Source organism: Vicugna pacos, chromosome 35 (assembly GCF_048564905.1).
Source record: "Vicugna pacos chromosome 35, VicPac4, whole genome shotgun sequence".
Lineage (NCBI taxonomy): Eukaryota > Metazoa > Chordata > Mammalia > Artiodactyla > Camelidae > Vicugna > Vicugna pacos.
In genome coordinates, this window is record NC_133021.1 from 7,106,742 (window position 1) to 7,134,302 (window position 27,561).

General features: G+C 42.8%; 1 protein-coding gene across 2 annotated transcripts in view; it reads right to left on the reverse strand.

The window, feature by feature from the left end:
• LOC116277130 (trafficking protein particle complex subunit 9-like) overlaps nt 1-15,634 on the reverse strand; it is a 57,636-nt gene extending 42,002 nt beyond the window's left edge. The window contains exons 1-3 of one of the 2 annotated variants that reach the window (XR_012067192.1): nt 15,449-15,634; nt 14,842-14,980; nt 9,554-9,943 (exon numbers count right to left, since the gene is read on the reverse strand). The gene's annotated coding sequence lies outside the window, so the exon portion shown is untranslated. Of the gene's footprint in view, nt 1-9,553; nt 9,944-14,841; nt 14,981-15,448 lie in introns of those variants that run through there. The other variant, XM_072955140.1, reaches the window with a different exon arrangement.
• Between the last annotated feature and the right edge of the window lie 11,927 nt (nt 15,635-27,561).

The following is a 27,561-nucleotide window of genomic DNA, read 5'->3' on the forward strand; positions in this document are numbered from 1 at the left end:
AATGTAATTTCCAATGATGGCAAAACAGACCCTAAAAAGTACTGGATCCAAGACTCGTGTTTATCACTACCTATGATCGTTTTTAAGCACATTAACAGATTCAGACAGGTATGTCCCAACATTTATTCTTATTGAAATAGCATACGTGTTCAATTGTCTATACAGAGACTAGGTCCCATGTTGGTGTTGAAGAGCTATCTTGTGTATTGCAATATTTATTTTTAAGTGCAGACAAGGACGGTGGGTATTACTCAGTTGTAGAGCACCTGCTTAGCATGCACAATGTCCTGGCTTCAGTCCCCAGTACCTCGAAAAAAATAAATAAAAATAAGTGCATATTTAAAAATAAGAATAAAGTTATTAAAAAATGCAGACTAAAAACCACTGCAATTTAGGAGACACAATTACAAACAAAACCCAAGTGTTTCTATCAAATATTGACTACATGCCAATCACATAGACAACCACAAATCACACCTGATAACCATCACGTGTGATTCTCAGCAACCCTACTAAGTAGACACGGGTGAGAAATCCGGCACTGCGGATGAGAAGACGGAGTTCAGAGGAGCCGGGGACACTGACCATCCTGCTCCCCTTGACACCATGTGAGCCCAGGAGGAGCGCTGACAGAGCTGCACTGAGGGGACACCCACCTGCATGGAACCTTGGGGGACTGGGGAGTCCCAGAAAACACTAAAAATTCTTCAGTGAAAAACGAGCTCAAATATGTCACACTGTGCCACATCCTTTAAACAGGGAACATGACTGAAACCTTTTTGATGCCTCCGTGTCCTTTCTGCCATCATCAGTTATTTACCCTCTCAGCACGACCAGTGATGATCTGGACCCCTTATGAAGTGCACTCGGATGGCAGAGATTTTAAAGCTGTTTTATGAAGTTTGTAAGACTCTGTCTATGCCTCACGCAGGCGGTCATCCATCACTTCTCACCGGTGTGGATGTACCACTTGAAATCACTCCTTTCTGCTTTTTAAAATCCCTTCATCTAATCCAGACTTTTCAACAGCAATGAAGCAGCTCAACAAGAGACAGTGGACATCTTTTAACTAAATGGACTCAAACAGCCCATCGGACTAACTGGAAGCCATTTTCTTCCACTAAGCTCACTTCCAGGTACTTCATCATTTTCTGATTGGTGGACCTGGCCTCTGACTGGACTATTCAGACAGCTCCCAGCCTCACATCTGGGGGAGGGAGAGGACCCTGCTGTTGCAAGAAATCAGTGAGGAAGGTGGACATCCTCCAGGCAGGTCTGCATGGGTACAAGTGCCACAACGTGCTCAGAAATTATACCATCAGCACCCCTGGGCTCCCATGGACTGGTTTCACATTAACCAAACTCATGAGACACTGATGCAAGAAAACCAGAAATTTAACTTATTAATGTAACAGTAGACGTGAATCTATGAACCAGACTGAAATATCAGAGTTCAACCATGAGTACATTTTCTTCTCAATGGCCCAACCACGGGCAGGCAGTCACATGGCAAGCGTGGACAGAAGCAGAGCTGGAACAGTTTCTAGATTAACTCAATGGACTAAATTTCTATTATACGAACAGATCTACTGCCTGGAAAACAATTAACGCTAATCACGGTGCACTCTTAGTGGACAGTGTCCGAGACATGACTGTGAGCACCTGTGTAACTCTCCTTTCCCTGTCCTTTCTGGGCTAACTGATGCACAGAGGTACAGAGATCCACAGCTGCAGATACCTCTAAACACCCAAAGCCCATTCTGGGAGCCTCAAAACCAGACAGCCAGGGTTTAAATCCCAGCTCTGCCCCTTACTAGATCTGTGACCTTGGCCAATTTACTTACCCTCTGTGTGCCTCAATTTCCACATTGTAAAACTGGGATAACAATCAAACATTCATTACTCGCTTGTTGAGAAGATTGAAGGATTCATTTCTGTAAAACTCTCAGAAAAGAATGTAGCACATTTTTGGTGCTCAACAAATGTCAACTGAATATTAAAGTGATTTACAAGTCTCCTGTCTAAACATCTTCTGTGTTTCCTGGCTAGTCTAAGTCCCAAAGAAAATCCTTATTTCTCCTTTTATAAACTCTTGGGGAACACCCTTACACCTGTTTAAACTGAGGGAGGGGATGCCTCCTCCTCACTCCTCTGGGCCATGGAGAGTGCTTCTCCCTTCACACCCCTGACCCCTGGCCCACAGCTAACCCTTGTCACACTAACAGAGTGAGGTGTGAGTCCGGGGAGACAAGCAGGGCATGTGAAACCCTTCCTTTCCCTCCAGTGTTGGCCACCCTTGGGAAGCACCTGGGATGCTCAACTCCATGGCAGGGCAGCCCTGTGCATGATGGGGCAGATCCTTTCAAGGGAAGGCTCGCTGTGGCCCAGAGCTACCTGGGACAGGGTGAGTCTCTTCTTCTGGGACACAGTATCATGACACGCATTTTCCCACAGCCCTGAAGTTCATGGAGAACATGGCTTCATCAGTAACAAAGAAGATATTTATCACCTGCCTAGTCTTTTACGTCATCCATCTCTCAGATGGCTGCTGGAGACAACATGTGTATAAGTATTGGATCCCCATTAGCCCTAACATATATGAAGTAACAAAAAATTCTGTGGCTGAACTTTGGTTCAGGGCAACTGTGAAACAGTTCTGACTCTGCTGATGCTAAATTATGGGTATAGGAACTATGGAACCTCCTCAAACATCTTTCATCATAAAACCAGCTTTTCTTATTTTCCTGTTTCTTAGTAATTGCCAAAGACTATAAAATGATGGCTTCACACAAAACAGCAGCTGAAGTTTATGGCCCTCTTGACATACCCACTGTGGTAAACACTTTACATAATTTCTAATTCTCACAATTCTACAAAGCAGATATGAGCGTCCCCATCTCACAGACGAGGGAAAAACTCAGAACAAACTGACTCAGGCTCACGTGGCTCAGTGGCAGCACGTGCACGCAAACCCAGGTCAAACCACTACACCCCTTCGTATATGCACCAAATCTCCTCCCACCAATTAAAACACAGAGGCGGGGTCAATACTCAGGGAACTCAGTACACTTTTCAGCTTTAAGGTGTTCCAGAGGCTTCTTCTAGCTGTTTTATAAAATCCCGGCTCACTGGTTTCTAAAACTGGAAGAAAAGTCAGATTTTGCCATTGTTTGCACAGCAAGTCTGAAATGTTCACAGCGAGATGACAGAATAAAACTAAATATAAGCAGAATAATTTTTCCAGTTAGAGAGACATAAAGGACATTGTGCTATTCTGAAGCAGTAAGCAGAGAAATCAAAATAAAATCAGGTTGTTTAAGCCTTCTTTTACAAACAGGAAAATTAAGACTCTAAGAAGGTGCAACAGCTCCACCAATGGCTAAAAAGACCTTCCAGGTTGCCGGGAAACATGCAACACAAAAATTGCCTGTAGGATCAGAAACGAGAATCAGATAAATGAAAGCTTATGTAGCCCATACTGCACTTTGCTTTGGGGGAACGGAGGGGTATTCAGTATTTAATCTGATATTGCTAATACTCCTGAATATAAACAAAAGACATAGGCTCATGGAAACTCATCTTAGAAGAGGAAAGAATCCAGTCCAGCCACTTCATTTTACAGGAGGGGAGACTGAGACCTGGGATCTGTCCTCCTGGCAATCAGTAGTAAAGCTCTCCTAGGCCTCATGTCTTGCACTGTAGCAAAAACCAAAAGATCTGTACTAGGCCTATGTTCATAAAAGTTACGTCTGTATTTTTCCAACAGTAGATATTCTAAGTATCTTGCAAAATACATCTCAAAGAGCCAGGAAATCATACATGTTTCTTTAAATACAAAAACATTTATTTACATATTAAAACAGCATGAGCTTTATTCTCTCTATTAAAAAAGTGACATGTCAAATCAATGTTTTGATATTTTAAAACTTGTTAAGAGTGCAGAAAAAATATCAAAATTTTCTTTAATCACAAAATAGAGAAGCTTATTCCCTAAAAATGATCAATGTGGATTTTTCTAAACTTGATGGTCTGGTCAGAATCTCACGAATTTAAAAGTCTGAGTTGATGGTTACACGGAAACATGAATTCTGATTTGTAACAATACACATTCTGTGTAAATAATCTTCAATATCGTCTGCTGAAGGCAATTTAACTAGTCCCTGTCTCACTAGAATGATACAGATTTCATTAAAACTTCATACTGCACTAAAAAGAAAAAGTGAATCCTTGTTACTTTAAGCCATATTCATATATACCATAATATACATATTGAATATGCATCAGAAATAAGCCACCCTCTTTAGTATTCAGAGTTTATACTTCTAAAGTATCAGTCATTGTGACAGCACAATTTTATTAAGCACCTCTTCTGTGCTTTGTATACAAGGCGTCTAACTCTCACAGTCAGACAAAGTAAACAATATTACTCAAGTTTCAAAAATGACGTAATGTACTTAAGCCATGAAAACAACTAACATATTCATCATCAAGAAAGAAAAGATACTCACTGACAATCTTTTCTTCCATACTAAGACTACATAAAACCAATTCAGTCTTTGTAAATTTTTCTATCAATAAGCACCACAAGAGAAAAACAAGTAACATCATTAGCAATGGTTGGACTTTCAAAGCCCACTTCTCTTTTGCAGTATAATTATTTTTAATGTCTTGTTTTTAGTGCTTACAGAGCACTAAAATTTAAAAAAAATTACCTTTTTTAGTCATTACCTGAGAATAAAACATTTGTGAAAATGTACAATTTTAATTTATGCCCCTCTGTCTCACATTCTCACTGGTGTCTCTCTTTTGAAGGCTTCATCATGCTGAGATCACTAAAATCAGTCATTTATGGACTCAAAGGTATTCGGGAAACCACTCAATGGGAGGCTGATTAGAGAAGCAAATAAGAATGCATCCTGTGCAGCCTGGATTCCAGCACCGAGCTAGCCACCACCAGCTGCATGTGATTTGGGACAAGCTGCCCCATCTCTAAATCCCTCAGCTGGTAAAAGGGAGACACCTATACCTACCCTCAAACACCTGCTATGAAGTAAAACATGAGGAAAGCATTTTAGCCTTAGGTAGGTGTCCCCTCAGAGCGAGTTTGGTCATTATGATGATGAGGATGGCTGTTAATAAATTAAGCTAGACCAAAAAGTAGAAATCACCATAAGGGAGAAACATTTTAAGTCAACGAGCATTTCCTTTTGGATGGATTGCAGAATATTCCATAGATTCTTTTTAATAAACCAAGTTTTGCCCATTCATTATAGATTTACAGGATCAAGGACAAGTCTCCAGAAAAAGAATTAGAGGCCTCTAACCTCTGAAAACTAAGAAAGTAAAGTTTAAAAAATATCAGGGAGGAGATTATACCTCATTTGGGAGAGTATGTGCTTAGCATACATGAGGCCCTCAGTTCAGTCCCCAGTAACTCCATTTAAAACCTTTTTTTAAGACATGGAGAATTAATGCAGAAAGATGGAGGAATTCAGAATTTTTTTAGAGACTCAACTCAGATTTAAGATGGGGAAAAAATCATCCATTTCTCAGAAGAAATCTTGAGAACTATGTAAACAGGTTCTGAGTTATCTAGTCTTTTAACATTATTCAAGAATTCATATTACCAAATCTTAAAACTACCTGATAACCCACAGTGGTGATACTGATCATAACAGCTGCCAATATGGATCGAGCTCCGGCTAGGACTGCTCTTTTCTGACATCTCTTCCCCTGAGGCCTCACCAGGCTGAGAGCACTAAATTTGGTCATTCATGATCATCTCGTGTAATCCTCCATTTGTGCTTCTCACTCCCCCCTCACCAGCCCCTCTGAGGGAAGCACTGTTATCATCTTCCCCACTCGCAGATAAGGCCACTGAGGCACAGAGACTAAACCCGTTACAGGTCACATCATCATTAAAGGACGTCTGTATTTCTGCTGATTTGGTTTTGACAAAGGAATCTGAGATATCAATTGTGAGAATGTGATGGACTCTTTCTGAAAGTCTGGCCTGATTAAAGCGAGACCATGTCAGTGAAAAATGCAGTATTCACATTTGGACCACAGCATGAAAGGAGAAACAAGGCCTCATGGTCAGCATGAAGGTGGTGGACAAACCCTTCCCCCAGGTGAGATGAACCAGGTTGGGGGTGAGAATGCAAGGTCCTAGGTCAGCCAAAGCATCTCCCTTCACGGCTGACTAGGGTGTTGGGGTCTCACTACCGAAAACTAACAACACGGCCGTCCGTGGTGGACGTCAGCTGCAACAGACACAGAGTCAGCTATTTACTGCCAGCATTGGTTTAAAGTAAAGGCCGGTGCAGGGAGGCCTGCACGGCTGCTGAGGCAAACCACAGACTCGGCTCTGAAAGCCCACTGGCTGAAGCGGAGTGGAAGCTACGGACCCCTTTAGCGGTCCCTTTGTCCACCAGATCCAGGTGAGCCAGCCTCTTAGGAAAGGGCCATGATGTCCTGATACTCAGAAAACCAGCCTCGTAATGGGAAAAAAAGAGTGGCATGGATTTTATACCCGATTCTGCCCCTTTATGAAGGCAAGGTAAAGTAAATGGCACAGGGAAGGTGAATGCAAAAAAAAAAAAGTGACTGCTTCCTCCAACATCGTCCCCTGCAGCTGCTCACTCCTGAGAATGCCACTTCCTCACCAGTGACCACCGGCCAGGAAGCACCATCACGCACGTCACACAGCAACAGCCAGAAATTGCGTGCTGATCACCTTTGTGTAAAAGCAGGAATCGAGCAAGATGCTGCAGACTTTGACTTTACAAGATTAAATACTACATGAAAAGAATCCCTCAGCAGCCACCTAAATCAATTTGCATCTCACTTCTTCAAAACAAACAAATTTAATAAGGGCACATTTGTCACCAAATATAATGAGGACCAAACATGTTCCTCAAAGCAAGGATTTTAACAGGCAACAAACACCAGTGGGTGATGTGCTAACAAAGCAAATATTCCAAAAATTTAGAAAATAAAAAGATGACTAGGATAATGCATGGATCAAGGCAGCTGTTTTTTTTTTTTTTTAAAGCGATGGAGACAGCACGGAGGGCAAACTGTCTATTTCCAATGCAGGGTGTGTACAGCCCACATTTTCAGACTCAGCAACATGCTCACAGGGCAGTACAAGAGAAAAAGGAAAAAAGAAAAGGAAAAGGGGAAAAAGCGAAAATTAGAAACACACAAGAAGAAAACTTACTTTGAATGCATGTAGAAAAATTTATGTGAGTGTGTGAGGCCAGGGACATGGGGACCGTGAAACCCACCCTCACCTCCTGCTCTAGGGAAGGCAGGGGCCTGAGGGGAGCAGCGCTGCCGGGGAACCCGAACGTGGTCAGAGGCCCAAACCAAAACTCCACCTACATGCGTCTAGACAGCTTTTGATCTACAAAATGTGGTTGCATTTCAGGCTGGACACTTTTACTCACTCCCACCAAGAGTAGCAGGAAAGAATTAGGCTCTGCTTCTGCACCAAAGCATTGTTTTAAAAATTAATGACTGTGGAATAGTAAAAGCAACAATGGAGTAAAAGTGACTGGAGGAGAACATGCTTGACCCGAGCTCACTGGCCGCGTTATCTCACTGACGTTCAGATGCTGGCTGAGCGCTTATGGCACCAAAACATACAGACCCACCAGGAGGGAGGTTTAATGCGCTGCTGTATTTTGATGCTGAGAGCCATGCCTGGTACATGAGGTTCTGGGTAAACAATGGTGACAATGTCAACCACCATGGGCTAAGCACACATCCAGCTATTCCAACAAATCCCAAGGACAGACTTCAAAAGGCAAAAACAAGCTGGCAATCTCCAGTGGGTCCGCAGACTCAGAGCCAAGCAGTTGCTGAGCAAAAATGTCACCAGTGCCTCCTATGACAAAAGAGGAGGCACTGGCCAGTGGGCTGGGGTAGGACTCCTGGCTTCCACTGCTCACCTACCAGTCTATCCAGGGGGAGAAGGTGGTCCCTGCTTATGTTGCACTGATGCACCTACCTTGAATAATGCCTGGGTGCTAAGGAGGTGGTAACAGGTGAGGTGAATGGAGCCAGCCTCGGAGAAGCCCAGTGCTGGCAGCTGTGTCCTCAGTAGTGCCCAGGCTCCTAAACCTGCCACCTCATCTCCAAGGATCAGAAGGGGAGTGCGGGCATGTAGATCACAGGGCCCTGTGTGGACAAGTACAGATCATGGCCACAATATCTGTCGCCCCTTCCTTAAGCCATAGAGGCATGTCCAGGGAGGAACTGAAAATTCATCCAGAGCCCGCCAGGCACCACATGCAGGTGGGACTCGGGTCCCCATTGCCTGTCACTCACAGGGCTGGTCTGGACTTTCTTTTTACCAATTCTCTGGCATCTTCTCCTCCAACATACCAACAACCAGAAAGTAGGATCTGATCTTAGGTAAGTTCAAAAATCACAGAGCACCACCTCCACAGCGGGCCCAGCGGCACGTTCCAGGTCCTCCGACAGTCACCTGTGGGACCGCCATGAGCGCTCTCCAGACTCAAGGCCTGAGGCCTTAGGCCGGGGGGACACAGCTTCCCTCACTCTCCCCAGCAAAGGGGGACCACCTCTCGGCAAAAACATCTCACCCTTTTCTGCTCAAGGGACAGCATGATAGATACACAGGGAAACAGAGCAGAAGGTTGGGGGTAGGCAGCCCAGAAGAGCTCGTCTGCATTTCCTAGGCAAAGTGGGGCCGTTGACCAAATCACAGGCACAAAATGAGGATGAACCTTTCCCTGCTCTGTCCCATACTCTGTGGCACACCTTTCCCTGTGTAAGGAGTTCATTCGTAAGTCCCTGGCAGTGTTTCTGATGTCCTAACCTGGCATGGTGGCTGTGGGTAGGAAGACAGGGTCTGAGCAGTGCAGGTGCTGGGCCTGGGACGCAGGAGACACCGGCTCCACCACCAGCTCAACCAGCGCTTCATTCTCGTCTTGGGATTCAGAATCTCATCTATAAGCAAAGGGATGAGGCTGCCCCCGGAGAGGCTGCCCAACAGAAATGAAATGAGAGCCATGTAAAGAAAGTTTCCCAGTTGCCACATATAAAATGATAAACAAAGACAGAAACAAAAAACAAATACTAGAAACTGATTTTAAGAACAGAGCTTACTTAATCTACTGTATGTAAAATACTATCATTTTGACATGTAATCAATATAGAATGTAACAAGATAGTTTACATTCTTTTTACTAGACAAGTCCCAGCGTCTGTGCATTTGAGCTACAGCACATCTCAGCTCAGACCAGCCTCCTCCCCAGTGCTCCTAGCATCAGTGGCTGTGGCTACTCTATTGGACAGCAACTCCAGGGGTCCCACCAGTGGTCCTGGCTGAAAAGTGGTAGTAAGTGTCCACACTAACCCTAAAAGAATCTCTCTGAAACAAAGGCGGTTTCACTTTTAAATCTCTGTGCACCTCCCTCCCCCCTTGGCTACAAGACTGCCATCTTCCTTGCTGATCCCTTTCTGGATGTAGGGAAGCAACCCGGCACACAGCCAGGGCGCCCGGGCCTCCAGGTAGACTTACCTGCTGTCTGTGTCCAGTCCCATGAAGTCCTCCTTCTCAAACAGGATGCAGAGGAGGGGGATCTTGTCCCCAGACTTGTCGGGGGCCCTGTCCAGCCACTTGGACTTGAGCATGATGAAGAGTGACTCAGCGAAGTCCTCAATCCTCTTCTCCACCACCCTGCAGTCCTTGTAGATTGAAGGCCATGTCGGCCCGTGGCAGCTCGGCTACCTCCCCATGCAGCACAAAGACAAAGAGCTGAGAGTCTTTAAGCATGGTGCCATACAGCTCCTCTGTATGTGGAGCTTCTCGAAGGCCTTGGCCGAGAGGCAGTCGGTAATGGTGACAAGGCTCACGACGTTGCAGTGGGTCTGGAAGTTGCTCCACCCATTCTCGGGTGCATAGTAGTGCCTGTAGTGGATACAGAATGCCCACTGGGAGTCGCATGGGCTGATCTGGCTCACCAAGGAGATTCGCTTATAGATGCAAAAGAAATTCTCCTCTGAGATAATCCCCAAGGGTTGGACCTCCACGGGGAGAGTCTCGTAGTCCTCAGCAAACTGCACGTAGTCAGGGATGCTCATGTTGCAGGCCCTGCCGTGAGGGGAGAGGAGACCTAGGTACATACTGTGCTGTGGGCTGCGAGACTATCTGGGTTGCGGTGACCTGGTGAGTACCAGCCAGAAGGCAAGGGAAGCAGAAGCAAAGCCGGGGGTACAGTTTCTCCTCAGAGTCTGCACATGGCTACCGTAGGTCAGACCACATTACTCAGGTGTTGGTCTAGGCTTCCTGCCCCTGCAGAAAAGGGCCATTTCTTGTTTTCTGTTTCCAAGCATCTAGCCAGACCCTGATGCAAAGTCAGTGCTCAAAACTACTGAAAAAAAGAAATGAACAAAGGAACTGCTTTCCCCAATACCCTTCAGCAGAATATAAAGAAAAGTATCATAGTGGGATCAAAAGAACTGGATTTCAACTCAAATTTATTTGAATTCCTAAGCTCCAGAATAATGGGAAAGATAACTTGCCTTGGGGAGGAGTGTACAGTTCAGTGGTAGAGTATGTGACTAGCATGTACGAGGTCATGGGTTCAATCCCCAGTACCTCATTTTAAAAAATGAAGCAAATAAATAAACATAATTACACTCCTCAAAAAATCTTTTTTAATTCAAAATTCAAAAAACACCTTGAAATTGACACAACATTGTAAACTTGACTATACTACAATTTAAAAAACAAAATCCTTGCCTTACAAGAATATATCTGGATTACAGAAGTTTGCAAATGTAAAATGCCTAGGGCACAACCTGCATAAAAAGGGGGGACTGTGCAAATTTACTATCCCTCCTTTATGAGCTATATTTCCTTTGGGGGGGGTTATAACCTCTCAGAGCTAATTTTCTCAGATTAAATAAAAGAAAACATTAGCTGATTCTCAGTACTGCTGAAGAATCAGATAACCCTATGAAAGCATCAGATCCACAGAGGTTAAACAATAAATGTTTGTTGAATGAATAAATAAAGAAGCAAAGTGAATGCTGCTCCCTGCAAAAAACCATCATAGTGGTACTGCCTGGAAATTCCACGCGCACGTTCCACCCGACTCTACACTAACCATGTGGGTGACTTGGGCAGGCCTGTGTGCTTCTCTAAGCCCCAGTTTAATCATGAATAGAAATGAGGGCAATAACACAAACCTCAAAACATTAGTGAATCAGTAATGAATTGTATCTCAAATTTGCAAGATGGAACCATTAAGGAAAATTGGGAAAAGTATCCATACACCCTCTCCATATTCTCTCTTACAACTTCATGGGAATCTACATTACATCTTAAAATAAAAAGTCTAATTTTTTAAAGAGACTATTGAGATTACATGAGCTCACTGTGTCAAATAAGGAACACACAGTACAAATAGGACAATGCTCATCCCATGAGATACACTCAGTTAACATTCCCACTGAACCCACTGGTCCCTCCAACTTCACAGCATGAGGATGGGTCCTTGTGGCCAGAGGCCACTGCACCTGAAGCTAACAAAGCTAATGGTCCTCACTTCCAAGAGCCCCTGTCACCACCCTAGGTCTAATTTTGTATTTGTAATTTTTTTCTTTTTATTAAATAGAAACCCCCAATTGCATAGCCTTCAGATCACCAAAACCTGACCACGGAGGTCATGATGGCAGCCCTTTTTGGTGAAACAATAAAATGAAAAGCCATTTCCACAAGACCTCTGTGTAAATCTTCTAGGGAACTTCATCCTGGACTGAGAGAAACAGGACTGGGGAGGAGGGGGCAATCTGGGGCACACAGACCCATGGGACACCTTTTCCATAATGGACTTTAGACTCAACCCTCAAACTCCAGAAACTTCAAAATACACACAGAGTGCTATGAACAAGATTTTTTTTTTTAAAAGTAATCCCTGACTCCCTAGCAGGTCTTGTTTCCACAGAGACACAAATGGCTTATGTGTATAATGTTTCACAAAAGCCCTAAAATATTATCACCCCAACTTGACACATTAAGAAACTGAGGGAGAGAGGTTTATCACATTGTGCAAGATTACAGAGGACACGTCAGACACCATATTTAAACCCAAGTCCCAGCTCCAGTGCTCTCACTAGAAAGTGTGTTATACTGCCCCTTTCCTGCCTTCTCCCTGCAATAAATCTCTGAAGAGTCTTTCCCATGCCACCTGGAATCACATTCACATCAATTTTCCACAAACAGCTATGTCACTCCTTGGAGGACGTATCAAAATCTAAAGGGTTGGGATGGGAGGAGAGATTTGCATTTTCTGTTTCTCAAAGGCAACATGGCTTTAAAAGAAACTGAAAAGCACTTATCTAGTCTAAGCCCTCATTGTGCAGAGAAAGAAACGGTGGCTCAGAAGAGATGAGGAAAGGGCCTTACTAACAAATATTGCCTCAGCGCAACACCAAGCCAGCTCTGGGCACTGCTGGGGGAGGCTCTGGGAGACCCAGGAGAATGAGTATTAGAAAAAGTGAAGAGAAGAAGCATGCAAGGTCCTGTCTCTACATCACCATATCATGAAGTTCCACCAAATTACCCAGTATGGGTGCAGCCAACATTAAGGTGGGCTAAACAGGTTATAGAAACCTGGAAGTCTCAACCATAGTGGAAATTTCATCATTTACTATGCTTTTTTCTCATTTCAAGCGTCAGCTCAGTGGGCGCTCTCTACCACGGACTACAAGAGGCCTGGAGTTCTCCCAAATGCAGATCTCTATTACCACGTGTGCAAACCACATACAGGCCCACCAGAAGAAAAATACCCACAGATAAGATGGAATTACTGAAACTGAAAGCAGCCAACCAGCATATATTACTAGGAAAAACGGTGCTGCTAGAAATGGACTCATGGACATAGAAAGCAAACTGTGGTTAGCAGGCAGGAAAGGGGGATTAACAGATACACATTAATAAGTATAAAATAAATGACAAGGACCTACTATATAGCACAGGGAACTATATTCAAGTTCTGATAATGAGTTATACTAAAAACAATCTTAAACATATATATAAACATATGCATATATTTATAACTGAATCTCTGCTGTACACCTGAAACTAACATTGTAAACTGATTACACTTCAATAAAAATAATTTAAAAAAATAAGTAAAAATAAAAGCAACGCCATTAAGATAAAGTAAAAGAACACTGTAGCCCCCTTAGTTGTAGGTGGTGGAGAATTCTGGTTGCAAGCACCAAGTCCACTGGATCACACCAGCACTGACTTTCACTCTTTCTGACCATCAGAGAGTCACTTGGCTTCACTGAGTTTACTTTTCTGTGAAAGGCTACAGTTGCAACTAAGGATGTATAGAATCTCAACATTCACAAGCCCAACCATTAGTGAGGACTTCCCATGGGCCAGGCTCTGGACAGATGAAAAGATAGGGTCCCAGATATATTCATGGGTAGAAGAAGTTTATGCCATAAAGACATTAATTTTTCCTATTTTGATAGGCAGATTCAATGCAATTCTGATTAGAATTCCTACCAGATTTTTCATGGAATGTTACACGTTAATTTATGGTCAGGAACAGCCAAGAAACGTCTTTAGAACCACCACTGGGGAAGGGTGGATAGGTCGTTCATTACCACTGTTCTTTCTGAAGTGATGAAAATGTTCTGGAATAATAATGGTTGCACCACTATGAATATGCTAAAAGCTTTTCAATTGTACCTTTTAAATGGATGGACTTCATGGTGTGTGAACAATATCACAATAAAGCTGTTATATGAAAAAATATTTCTTGACAATAATTTTTCCCTCTATACAACTAATCTGCCCCACAATTTAAGAAAAACAAAAAACCAAAACAAACCAAACTGTGCCAGGAACTCTTTAAGACTGCAATGTCCCTGGGTCTCCAACAACTCTGGTGGTGCTGTTCCTGTTAACACACACTAGCTGGGCTTGGCTAGTTTAGGGAATGTAACTATCTTCTTAAAATCGACAGTCACACGTTTCACCCTGGGAGAGGGAATGAAGGAGGATGTCACAGCCTCATGCCTTCAGCTCATTTTTTTTTTTTACTAGTATCAAAACTCTTTATTTCTTCCCAGTTCTCTCAAGAATCCTGAGATTTTTTTTTCTCCTGAAATCATCACTGTTTCCAGTGATCAGGAAATAAAACCTTGCCATACAGCAGATTTTCTTCTCCAAATCTACTTTATTCTTTTTTTTCTCTGTGATTTTTCATAACATTTTGTGTATATTTCCCTGTGCTATACAGTGTAATCTTGTTTATCTATTCTACAATTTTGAAACCCCAGTCTATCCCTTCCCACCCTCTACCCCGCCCCCCACCCCGGTAACCACAAGTCTGTATTCTCTGTCCATGAGTCTATTTCTGTCCTGTATTTATGCTTTGTTTTTGTTTGTTTGTTTGTTTTTGTTTTTTAGATTCCACATATGAGTGATCTCATATGGTATTTTTTTTTCTCTTTCTGGCTTACTTCACTTAGAATGACATTCTCTAGGAGCATCCATGTTGCTGCAAATGGCATTATGTTGTCGGTTTTTATGGCTGAGTAGTATTCCATTGTATAAATATACCACATCTTCTTTATCCAGTCACCTGTTGATGGACATTTAGGTTGTTTCCATGTTTTGGCTATTGTAAATAGTGCTGCTATGAACATTGGGGTGCAGGCCCTTCAGCTAATTTTTAACTGAACCAAGCCCTGCTTTCAACATTGTAATCCCTCTTACTATAAAAACACATGACATCAACAAGCACCGCCATCAGAACACCAGAAAGTGTTCAAGGTACTTACCTGGGGCGAAACACTGAAGGTGGAGATGGAAGCTCGCTCAGCACTGATTCTCCCTTTTCCCAACTCCACCAGGAGAAGCTGGGCTTTACAGCTGGAGGCTCTCAGCTTGGGGAGCAGCGCCCACGCCGCTGAGCTGGACCTAAGGAAGCAGGAAAGGGAGAGGAGGGCAGCCCCGGGGTCGCGGGGCAGGGAAAGCGGGGGTGGGACGCTGGCTGCAGCCCCGCTCGCTCGGAGGCCAGCCCCAGCCCCAGCCCCAGGTGCCCGCCCCCGTCCGGGTCCACAGACATCGCCCGCCCGGGACACAGCCCCCCCAGGGGCGGGGTCGGGCCGGCAGCCGAGGAGAGGAAGCCCGGGAGGAGAGGATTCGCGGGAGGGAGAGGGGAAGGGGACGCCAGCTGCGGTTTGAGGAGAGCCTGGCTGGGACGAGAGGCAGCAGGTGCACACCTGGCCCTGGACAGGTGTGGCCAGAGCGCCGGGGCAGGTGGTGAGGGCAGAGGGGCCTGGCCAGAGCAATTAAGCTGAACACACGCTGACTCTCGCCCTCGTGGGCTGTGACACGCTGACCGCCCTCCCGCAGCCACCTGACCCCCTTCCCGGGAGCCCCCACCTTGCACTTCCACAGCTGAAGGCCCCGGCCCCTGGCAGGAGCCAAAGGCCTACCGGGCAACAGAGCTGAGAAGCCTTTGGGGCCGATCCCAGGCTCGGAAATGGAGCTTCCAAACCGCGGTCCAGCTGGCACCGACTGCACATGCGCAGGAGGACCAGCGCAGAGGACCTTCTCTCTGTTCTGGGAGAGAAGCTGGGGAAGCGAGGGAAGGAGATGGGAGGAGAATGGGAGGAGGGGAAAACTGGAGGGAGACAGATGGACAGGAAGAGCTGAGAGAAGGGAGGGATCTGGAGGGGGGAGGGGAGTAGCAGAGATGGAGAGAAAAATCTTTACCTGTGGGGGCACCCCAAAGGAGGCGGCAGTCCTGCCTCTTTACCCTTCTCTAACTCTTCAAGGCCCGCAGCTCAAATTTTACCTCCGTGATCCAGCCCTCCAGCCATGGCCTTTGCAGAACCCCTACGGGGATCACACCAGTTACCCCCACACGGAGCTGGGTTTCCTGATGCTCAGGAAACCAATCACCCGCAGGTGTTGTCACTCAGAACTACCTTGGGAAGAGTACATATTCCCTTTTACACGCTGGGAAACAGGCGGGCAGGATCTCTGCCTTAGCTCCACTGTCCAAGGTGTTGGGCTGGCCGGGAGCAGGAGGTAAAATCTCAGAGCCCCAGAGGGAGCAGACTGCCTGAGTGTTGGTGCATAGTCCCCATCCCTCCAGAGTAAACCACACCACACCCAAGGGGAACCATCAAGGGCTCACAGTAGGTCCCTGGGTGTGGAAGAGCTGTCCTCAGTTCCAGTGCCCAGCTTGCTAGATAGATAGGAGTGTTATGGAATCCAAATTCATTCTCCTCAGTGCAGGACAGGCCAATAAGTTGGGAGACCTGGTGTTGGGGCATGGAATAGCAAGTTTCTGTAGACCTAGATGGCAAATTAATGTCCTAGAAAATCATCTCCCCAAGTCAGAATTCAGGCTCCTTTCCTACGTACTTGGTTGTTGCAAACTTCTTGGTGTAGGAATTCTTTGTTGTTAGAATCCTTTGTTCTTGCAGCTATCTGCCTGGGTCAAATCTCTGTAAACCTCCAGCAAAACAAACATTATTTTCTATTCTGCAACTTGTTATCTTTTTATGAATGAAAAAGTGTTAAATATCCTTAAAGGTCAGAGCCTTCAGAATAGGCTCTCCTGTATATTTCAAGCTCTAGGCAACATTGTTTTACAAGCAAGATGAAGCCTAGGAGACAGAGCACAGGGTTAAAGTCAAAGGAACAGATCTAATGTGGAGTCAGATTTGTTCTTTTCTATTACCTGGGCAGAAGCCACTTGAGGGTTTAAATCCCTTTAAGTTAAAAATAAGTAAAAGTTTAAATGAATTTACATACATAGGCGGGAATGTGCATAGCATATCTGGAAATGCACACAGAGGACAGTATAAACAGTGGCATCTCCAGGGAGGGCTGAAAGAACAGAGGATGAGGGAAAGCTTCTTTCACTTGTGTATTTTTGTGCTCTGTTTAAATTTTTTTAACCATATGCATGTATTTCTTTTTCAGTTTAAAAAAAAAGGTGTAATGGAGCAAAGGAGCAACTAGTTCAGCAGCCATGGAATCACTGAGCCATCACTTTTGATTTAAGCCAGGAAGCATTTATTGGCTCTCTCCTATGTGACAAGTTCTGTTTTAAGACTTCTTTAATTATTATTAATATTATTATTATTTTATAAAATAATAACATGCTATCCCTCACCCCTGCCCAGGGCTGGTGGAAAACCAACTGAGTTTTTATTGAGTTGTTTTCCAAGGAGTAGAGATGAGTTATATACAGAATACATCTTCAGGGCAAAACATGAGGAGTTGTTTTCCAGCAGGCCAGACAGATATGAAGGGTTTTCAATAGAGGTGCCCAGAGTCTGAGAGAGAAAGCCTCCAGGACTCTACAAAAAGCTGCCCAAACTGCCTTCCCCATGGCACTACTGAAATAGGAAAGAACAAACCTGAATCCAAATTAGATCTGTTCCTTTGAATTTAACCCTGTGCTCTGTGTCCTAGATTTACTCTTGTTGTTTCTGCACCTTTTGTAAAACAATGTTGCCTAGAGTCTGAAATATACAGGAGAACCTATTCTCAAGGCTCTGACTCTGAAGGACATTAACACATTTCCATTCATATAAAGATAAAAAGTTACAGAATAGAAAATAACATTTGATTGTTGGAGGTTTACACGGATCTGACCCAGGTGAAGAGCTGAAAGAACAAAGGATTCTTACAACAAAGAATTCATACACCAAGTTTGCAACAACCAAGCATTCCAGCTTCCTCTTTTGAATATAAAAAGATCCTGAATTCTGACTTGGGGAGGTGGCTCTCCAGGACATTAGTCTATCATCTTCTCAGCTGGCTTTCCAAATTAAAGTCACTATGTCTTGCCCCAAAATCAGGTCTCCTGATTTATTGGCCTTTAATGCAAGAGCAGAACAAGTCTGGACTCGGAAACACAAACATACATTGAAAGTACCCATTTGGTATATTAAATAACCTGCTTCCAATCGTCTTCCTGACATTTTCTTCTCTTGACCACTCCTGCTGTTTATGAAAAACCTGTCAAGTGGACACATATCTGTCTCTAGCCACTACCCTTCCAGGTAAGAACTGATGCCAAGAAAACAGTGGACGTGGCTAAGAGGCATTACCGGCCAGAAAAGAGCAGAAGTGTGTACTGGCTGATGCTCAGGAGCAGGCTGGGACACCTGACAAGATGTCATAAGTACGGATAGACATCTGGGCACCAAAGGAAAAGCTTCTATGCCTCCACGAGGGTCTTGTTGGATAGGAAGGAAAAGTTCCATGCTATAGCTCTGATCACACCACGAGCTTCCCGGGCGAGTCTGGGCAAGTCATTTAAATTCTCTAGGCCCGTGCTGTCCAACATGGGAGCCACCAGCCACATGCAGGATTATGAAGTTATTCTGTAGCAGACAGAATTATAAATACACATTTTATTGCAAAGGCTCAGCAGGTATAATGTTTAAAATCATTATTGGTTATCTTGCCCTAATGAGTTATTTTTGTATGTCTAGCTTTCTGTGGTTTTTAGTGCCTGTGACTAATGATTCCCTTACAGTGAGGTATTTTGAAATTATAAGTTACTGGACACAGTACCCTAATATCACACTTAAAAAAAATTGATCCACATAAGCAAGGTGATATGACTTAGTAGTTATGAGCAGGGGCTCTGGGGCCAGCCTGACAGGCTATAAATCTCACTCTGCCTCCAGAGGGGTTCTGTGTGAATCTTGGAAAAATTATTGTTGTTGTTTTTGTTATTTGTGTCTCTTTTTCCTTACTTTTTAACTAGTGAGGAATATGTAGACTATCTCCTACTGTGTTGGCAGGATTAAATGATTAAACGTCTGTGCTGTCCACTTTCCTGGGTTTCAGCATTCTCCAATCAGTGCCAAACTCAGAGGATTCTCCACTGTCTTTGTCAGTCTGGGATGCTGTAACAAATTACCGTGGGTCAGGTGGCTTATACAACCAGCATATTCGTTAAGTTTTGGAAGCTGAGGTCAATGTATCTGGGAGAAGATTGCCTTCATGGCTCAAAGATGGCTGTCTTCCCACTATCTTCATGGGCCAGAAAGCAGAGAGAAGCAAGCACTCTGGGGCCTTTTATAAGGGCACTAATCTCATTCATGAGGGCTCTACTCTCATGACCTCATTATATCTTACTAATCACCTCCCAATGGCCCCGCCTCCCAATACCATCACCCTGGGAGATGGGATTCTGACATATGGATTTTGAGGAGATGCATTCAGTCCACACATGGGCTAACTCTCCCCAACATGCAGTCATCAAACCTGTAGCTAATTTCAAAGTAATGTTTATATCTCTCTGCCCATTTCCATTCCCACATCCACTAACACTGAAGCCCTGTTAGATTTTATTATTTTTCTGGTAGAGATTTAATTGATTCCTCTACTCCAATGCTCTCCTCACTCCAAACAGTCTACTTAACAGCCCTACCAGGTAGGTCTTCCTTAAAAAACCTTCCCATTGCACCTGGTTGTTTTTTAGGTGTAAATGTCAGAATCCTCTCCACACCCCATCCTAGGCCTTTAATCCCTTATATTACTGCTCACTATGTTATTTTTCTATTACCACTGTAACAAATTTCCATAAGCTTAATAGCTTAAACAAGCACAGATTTATCACCTTATGGCTGTGGAGGTCAGAGATCCAACACAGTTCTCATTGGGCTAAATTCAAGGTACCAGCAGGGTGCCTTCCTTCTAGAGGGTCTAGAAGAAAATGAAGAAATGTTTCCTTGTTTGTTTGTTTTTTCCAGTTTCCAGTGGTCACCCACCTTCCTTTGCTTGTGCCCCACGACTTCCTCTATCTTCAAGGCCAGCAGCCTTTCTGAACACTGCTCCATGGCTACACATCCCTCTGATTTTAAACTCAGCTGAGAAATGTCCTCCATTTTAAGGACACCTGTGATTACATTGGGCCCACCTGGACAATCCAGGCTACTCACCCTATTGTCTCATCTCAGAATCCCCTTGTCCCATCCCACTCAGACATTATGTATGTGGCTGTGACACTCACCTTGTGTTACATTTCTTCTCATGAGCAATTTAAGGTTCAAGGCACTTATGAATGACTTTTTGTTTTTCTTCCTTAGTCTTTCTACATTCAGTATGCCTGGTGAGATTATATGAATCCTTTTTATTTGTGGTGCTGCACTAATCTTTAAAAATGTATCATGGGTTTAAAAGGCTAATAGACAATTTAGAAGACAGAAATCCTCTAAGATTTTTCTCCTAAAATATCTGTCATCCCTTTTGCCATGTACAGTAACATGTCACAGGTGGCTAACCTGTGGCAGGGGAGGAACATGATTCTGCCACCACACTCCCCTCATTCACACCAATGTGCTGATCACCTAACCAAGGATCTATGCTCCCCGTTTGGCTCATTTCCTCCTCCTTTCCATTGACTATCCTGTTCCCACCGCTTCCTTCATTCACCACATCAGGATTTCATGACCACATTCTTCTCTAAATAAAATGGATATCTTGCATCTAAAGTCTGATAAATGTTCTTATTTTATATGCACACACTGACCTACACATTACCCCACCCATCTCTTTATATTTCTAGAATCTTCCAGAGGAATCAGTTCCATGATGATGATGATGATGATACTGACAATGATGACAGGGGCCTCTCAAGGATTCTGATAAAGAGGGAATCAATAAAGGGAAGAAATCATTGCAAAATTGCCCCAGAAACAGGCTTAAAAGTAAATAACTGCTGTAGTGTTTAATGAAATTGACTAATATTTAACTATTTTTAAAACTTTATATCACTGAATTTAAAATTTTAATGGGAATTTTCATTCACCACTAACCAAGATTCAACCCTAGGTCCAAAATCAAAGGATTTCTATATACTAACAAGTTGTCCACTAGCCTTTTAAACACGTGATCCTTTAAAAACGATTAATGCTGGACTGAAAGTAAGCAGGATTCATATAATCTCACTAGACACAGTGAATGTGGAAAGACTAAGGAAGAAAAACAAAAAGGCATTCATAATATCTTGAACCTTACGTTGCTCACAGGAGAAAATGTTAGCCAAGGTGAGTGTCACATCAACATGACGTCGGAGTGGGATGGAGAAGCTGATCTTCCTCATCAGACATTTATGCTGATTTGTTAGATGCCATCACAATTTCTTCATTGGATTTGCTTCTAATAACTATGGAAGAGTTTAGGCTCTACCAAAAGCAGACTAAACATTTCCCCTGCTGTCAGGTCTCTGGACTGAATGTCCCCACAAGAAGGAAATGATTATGTTTCATAGGGAAGTCTTCCTGAGAAGCAACAGGCTTTTTGAGGGCAGAACTGCAGGTCCCCCCATGGAGGGCTGTAGGAGGGCTAGAGGGGACACTGAAAATACAGCAGGAGTGAGTTCAGATACTGCTGCTCAGGTTGCCAAAGTCAGCAGTGCTATCTCTAAGGATATGACATTCTCCCAAAAGTTCTATGAGTGAAGGAGACTGTGAACACTAAGCATGTTGTTAAGACACAGCAGCACATAATTTGCATCACGACTCAATTACAGTATGTTTTGATATTTGGAAAATAATTAGCCCATTGTTCTTTGAAACTGCAGCAGTAGCAATAGAAATAAAAAAGACTGAGCTGTCTTGGAGACAACAATCAATAAACAATTATAAATCTGCATGATTCCTTGACAATATGCAAGCAATGAGTTAGATGTCTGCTGCAGATACCTCTTACTGCAGGGCTCACTCCTGCAAAGCATAGAAGTATTTTTCTCAGCAGACAGAGGGAAACAATTAAAGATTTGTAACCTTGAGAGATTTACGATATGGCAGGAAAGATCAGACAAGTACATACAGCCAAATATGAATAAATGTAAGCAAATAATATGAAATGTGAATGGAGCAGAGACGAAAGAGAAATTCCTTTCACCTGGGATCTAGAGAGACTTCTTCCAAAAATGTGGCTTTGGAGATGGCCAAAGACATGGGTGGAATTTTGGCAGAACAGGATGTAAGGAATTTAAAAACGGATTCTAAAATTCATATAAAAATTCAAAGGATCCCAAATATCCAAAACAACTTTGGACAAGAAGAACAAAGTTGGAAGACTTACACTATCTGATTTTCAGACTTTTTTTTTTAATAAAGCTACAGTATTCAGAAAGTATAGTATTGGTGTAAGACCGGAAAATAGAATAATGGAAGAGAATATAATGTTCACAACAAAACCAACACATATATAGACAATTGATTCTCAAAAAGGATGCAGTGGAGAAAGCATCTTTTCAACAAGTAGTGCTGGAACAACTAGATAGTGATATGCAAAAAAAAAAAGAACTTTGATCCACATCTCACAAAATATACAAAAATTAACTCAAAATGGATCATAGGTCTTAATAGGGAATCTATAACTATAAAAGAGCTAGGAGAAAAAGCATAGACTTAATCTTTATGACCTTGGGTTTTGCAAATATTTCTTTGCTATGACACCAAAAGTATAATCTGTTTTAAAAAGAAACTGATATAATGAACTTTACCAAAATGAAGACTCTTCAAAGCTCTTCTAAACACTGCTAAGCAAATGAAAAGGCAAGCCATAGACAGAAGCTATTTGCAGATCATATATCTGATAAAGGTCTCTCTTTGTATCTGATCCAGAATAAAGAGGTTTCAAAACTCAGTAATAATGCAAACTCCTGAATGAATGAGGCCAGAAAACACACTTCACTAAAAATATCCAGATGGATAATAAGCATATGAAAAGATGCTGATTAAAGAAGCCATTAGTCATTAGAGAAATGCTTTTACAAACCACAGTGAGATACTAGTACACATACATACTAGAATGAATACGATTAGAAAGACCGACCTTACAAAGTGCTGGCAAGGAAGTAGAGCAACCAGAACTGATACACACTACGAGGAATTTACAGTAGCAATCCAGTTTGGAAAACTGATTAACAGTTTCTTTAAAAAAAGGTAAACACCTATCTACCATATAACCCAGATATTCCTCATCTGGTGCTTCAGAAAATAAAAGCATGTGTCCATACAAAGACTTGTAACCAAATATTCACTGCAATTTTATTTATAATAGCTCAAGTTGTAAATAACCCATGCATCCATCAAGAAGTAAATGGAGAAACAAAGGATGGTCTATCCAAACACTGCTCACAATAAACTATTCAGACAAAACTCAGCACTAAACAATACTCTGCTATAAGAAAAATAAGCTATTAATACAGCAACACAGATGACTCTCAAAATAATTACACTGAATGAAAGAAGTCAGACAACATAGAGTAGATACTGCATGAATCCATTCATACAAGGATCTTCAAAATGCAAATCAGTATGTTGTGATAGAAAGCAGATCAATGGTTTCCAGGGGGAAGAGATGGGAAGGGAGGGAGGGACAACAAAAGGCAGGAGAAAAGTTTTGTGGGTGACGGGTATGTTCACTGTCTTGAGTGTGGTCATGGTTTCTTGGGGATATACTTATGTCAAAATGTACTAAGTTGTGCACTTTAAAGGTGTGAAAATTATTTTGCCAAGTATACCTCAAAGCTGTTTTAAGGAAAAAGGCACTTCAGTCCTGGCCCACTTCAGTGCCTGATTGGAGTGAGATGATCAGTCCCTCACCCTGTCTGCCTAACGGGAAGTAGAAAACCTCTCACGGGAAATAACATACGGATTTTTCATTTGCAATGTCTGCCATGTAATAAAGAATTTCCAGAAATGCAACATGTAAAGACTGTATAATTGATAATATGAGAATAAGAAACATTAGACAATGGATGCAAACCCCCAGGTGATGTAGGCATCAGAGTTACCAATAAAGGCTATAAAATACTTTTAATATATTCAAGAAAATTGGGGAATGATGGGAGAATAGATAACAGGATCAAGACTTTCACCAGAGAAATATACTGGAATGTATTTTTAAGAAATCAAACAGATACTCTAGAACTGAAGCTTTCAGCTCTGGAAACAGGTAAACAGAGCTAATTAGGGTCCCTTTTAAGTAAAACTTTCAGTAATGCCGTATAAAATACAACAACAAAAGTAACACAGATCTAACTATTGAGAAAGACAGGTGACAATACAAAGAGGACACTTAAGGTCAGAATGGTAATCTTGTGAGCTGATGCCACTGCATCCTGGAGGGAAGGGATTTTAATGTTCACATAAATAGGGATACAATGTCCATTTAGGAAAAAGTGTCCATACCAGATGTAGAAGACTGTTCCTTTATAGAAAACTCTGCATAAGACGTATTGGAGGCTTGCCTCTTCACTGAAAGGGAGACTCAAATTTCTCCACGTGTGAACACAGGAAAGGGGTGAAACAACCGGTTCTCTAGGGAAAAACAAAGTCTCCCTTAAAAAAATATTATCTCCATGCCCCTGCTTTATATGAATGTGGAATCCATATTGATACTCCACTTAAGATTAAGGAATTCCCAAACCAGAAAATATAATAATTCAAGGTTGATGAAATCACCTGGAGCCTTAGGATAAGCAACACAAAATTGTTCTCTAGAGAAACTTTAAAAACCAGGATGTAAGGGACAATCATAGGGAAAAAAGTTATACTCACTAAAGAGGCTCTCACAACACTATACACACACAGACACACAACTAAAAACAGAAGGAAATATGTGGCCACAGGGAAGAAAGAGCCAACTGTAAAACACAGGATGATTAATATTCCAGAGCCTAAAATTATGAAACAATCTAAGAGAGAGCATAAAAAAGTATGACTGAATCATTAAAAGATAAAATGAATTATATATAACATAATGAAAAATCAGGACATCATGAAAAATAAAACATCTTTTTTTAAAGAACTAAACATAACTTATGGAAACAATATACAGATATCATTTGGTATATAATATTCAATGTATGGGTTAAGTAACATTTTAATCTTCAATATCTAGGGTGTTCATTAAAATTCAACAGTAATCTCTAAAGTAATTGTTTAAGAAAAGAATAAAAATAAAGAAGTCAAAATGAAGAATGCAAAATAGGCCAGTCACTAGTCTAAGTTATTCATCTATTTTATCGCTTAATGCTCACAGTTTGAGGTGGATAGTACCAGTTTTTGTATATGAAGAAAGTGAGTCTCAAAGGGATTACATATCCTGGTTACATGGTTAGCAAGGGAGGGAACCAAGCCCGGATAGGCTGTCTCTAGACGCCATGCTCTTAACCATCACTGCAAGGTATACAACAGGCAGGAGAAAAGCAGAACAGAGCAAATAGAAATCACAAAACAAGATGCCAGAAATACAACATCATCACTAATCACAATGTATTTAGATGAAATAAATAATGAGTTAAAAGATTTACAGATTTCATTTGTTTACCTGAAACAAAACAAAATTAAAAGTTAAAACTGGTTGAAAGCTTAGAAGAATAACAGAAAGAGGTCAAAAGTTAAAGCCAGAAAAACACACCTGAGAAATGCTAATCAATGGAAAGGGAATCACTCAAGCCCCCCTCAGGTTCATAGGTACCTGAAACCCACCTTGGCCTGACACTTACCAGCTCTGTGCCTGAGCGAAACACTCAATCCCCCGGAATCCTCATTCACTCACCTGTGAATGTAAGGAACGATCCCTCCTTCCATCTGGCCAATTTGTATTGACTGCTGTGCCACGGGTACTGGTCAAGCCACCTGAGGTCCGCCAGTGAACAAATAAGGATCCTTGTCCCTGTAGGACTGAGGAGGAGCAGAACATAAACTACAGTCGTAACAGTCATGTGAATTATATGGTATTCTAGAAGGTGGTAGAAATAATATGATCAGGGAGAGGAGGGTTCTGGGGCAGAGACAAGGGGAAGGCGGTTTCCAGTTTAAAATGAGGTGGCCTGAGTCAGCCTCCCTGAGGACCTTGAGAAGGGGGTACTAGTCGCTGGGCTTCCTCGAACACAGCACCACACACTGGGTGTCGTGAACCACAGAGGCTCACTGTCTCACAGCCCTGGGGGCGGGGAGTCCGAAGGCGGGGCGGGAAGTCCGAAGGCAGGGCGTCAGCAGGGCAGGTTCCTTCTGAGGGCTGGGAGGGAGAGGCTGGACCAGACCTCTCTCCTTGGCTTGTAGATGACCGTCTTCTCTCCACATCTCATCACGTCATCTCCCATGTACATGTGTCTCTTTGTCCACATTGCCCCTTTTTATCAGGACACAAATCATACTAGAATAGGGCCCACCCTAATGACCTCATCTTAACCAATGACATCTGCAACAACCCTATTTCCAAATGAGGTCATGTTCTGTAGTCATGGGAGCTAGGACTTCAGCATATGAGTTGGACAGAGACTGGCCAGGGCAACAGCCCTATGGGTGCATGTCTGATGTCCCCAAGGACCAGCAGGAAGGCCAGTGTGGCTGGAGCGGAGTGAGGCAGGGAGAAAACCGGAGATGAGCTCAGCTTGGGGAGGGGGAAGAAAGCTGTAAAGTAATTGTAAAGACTCTCGCATCTTCACTGAGTGAAATGAAAAGCCATTGCAGGATTTTGAGCAGAAAAGTTGACACGCAGGGTCTCACTCATGCCTGACTTAGGTGATGAGGATGAAAATATTTAGGCTTTTGAGCTGATAATAGACTACATGTTGGACTTTGAGTTGATAGTGTAGTAAATGAGACTCTGGAGAGTGCTGGGATGAGGTGGATGCATTTTGCATGTATGATGGACAAGAACGTGTGAGGCCAATGGGAAGAACGTGGTAGAATAATGGCCCCCAATATGTCCACGGTCTGATCCCTAGAACCTGTCAATATGTCACTGTGCAATGGCAGAAGGGACTCTGAAGGTGTGACTGTCAAGGACCTTGGGATGGCAGATCACTGTGGGTAATCAAACATCATCACAGAGGTCAGAGGAGAGAGGCAGATGGGTCAGAGACAGAGATGTGAAGTGGCAGCAGAAGTCACAATGACACAGGGCCCTGGGCCAAGAAGTGTGAGCACCTCTGCAAGCTGGGAAAGGTAGGAAGACAAATCCCTCCCTAGAGCCTCGGTGTGGGACATAGCCTTGACCAAACTTTGGTTTTAGCCCACTGACATTGACTTTGCACTTCTGCACCCTAGAACAGTGCGACAATGAATGTGTCTTGCCTTAAGCCACTGAGTCTGTGGTCCTTTGTTACAACAGCAATAGGAAAGGAACTCAGAAACCAACATGAACATGAACCACAGGCTGCCTGCTGTGCTGGCAGGAAGTCCTTTGTCTCTGATCCTGGGGGAGTCTCCTGTCTTCTGGCAGCATCCACAAACTACCGCATGCTAACTTGGCAGCTTGCAGGTGGCCAAATCATAACCCTGCACAGTTCTTGATATTTAGTTAATAAAAAAGATGGTGTCATCATGGGTATTTTTCCATCTTTAAATTCACTTCAGTCTTCTAATTGAGAGACCATGTAAATAGTTTTTAATCTTAATAATAAATAACTGATTTATTTGGTTACTTAAGTTATGAATAATAATATTCACATTAGTAAAAGTTATTAAAATCAACATTCTTTAATGAAAATA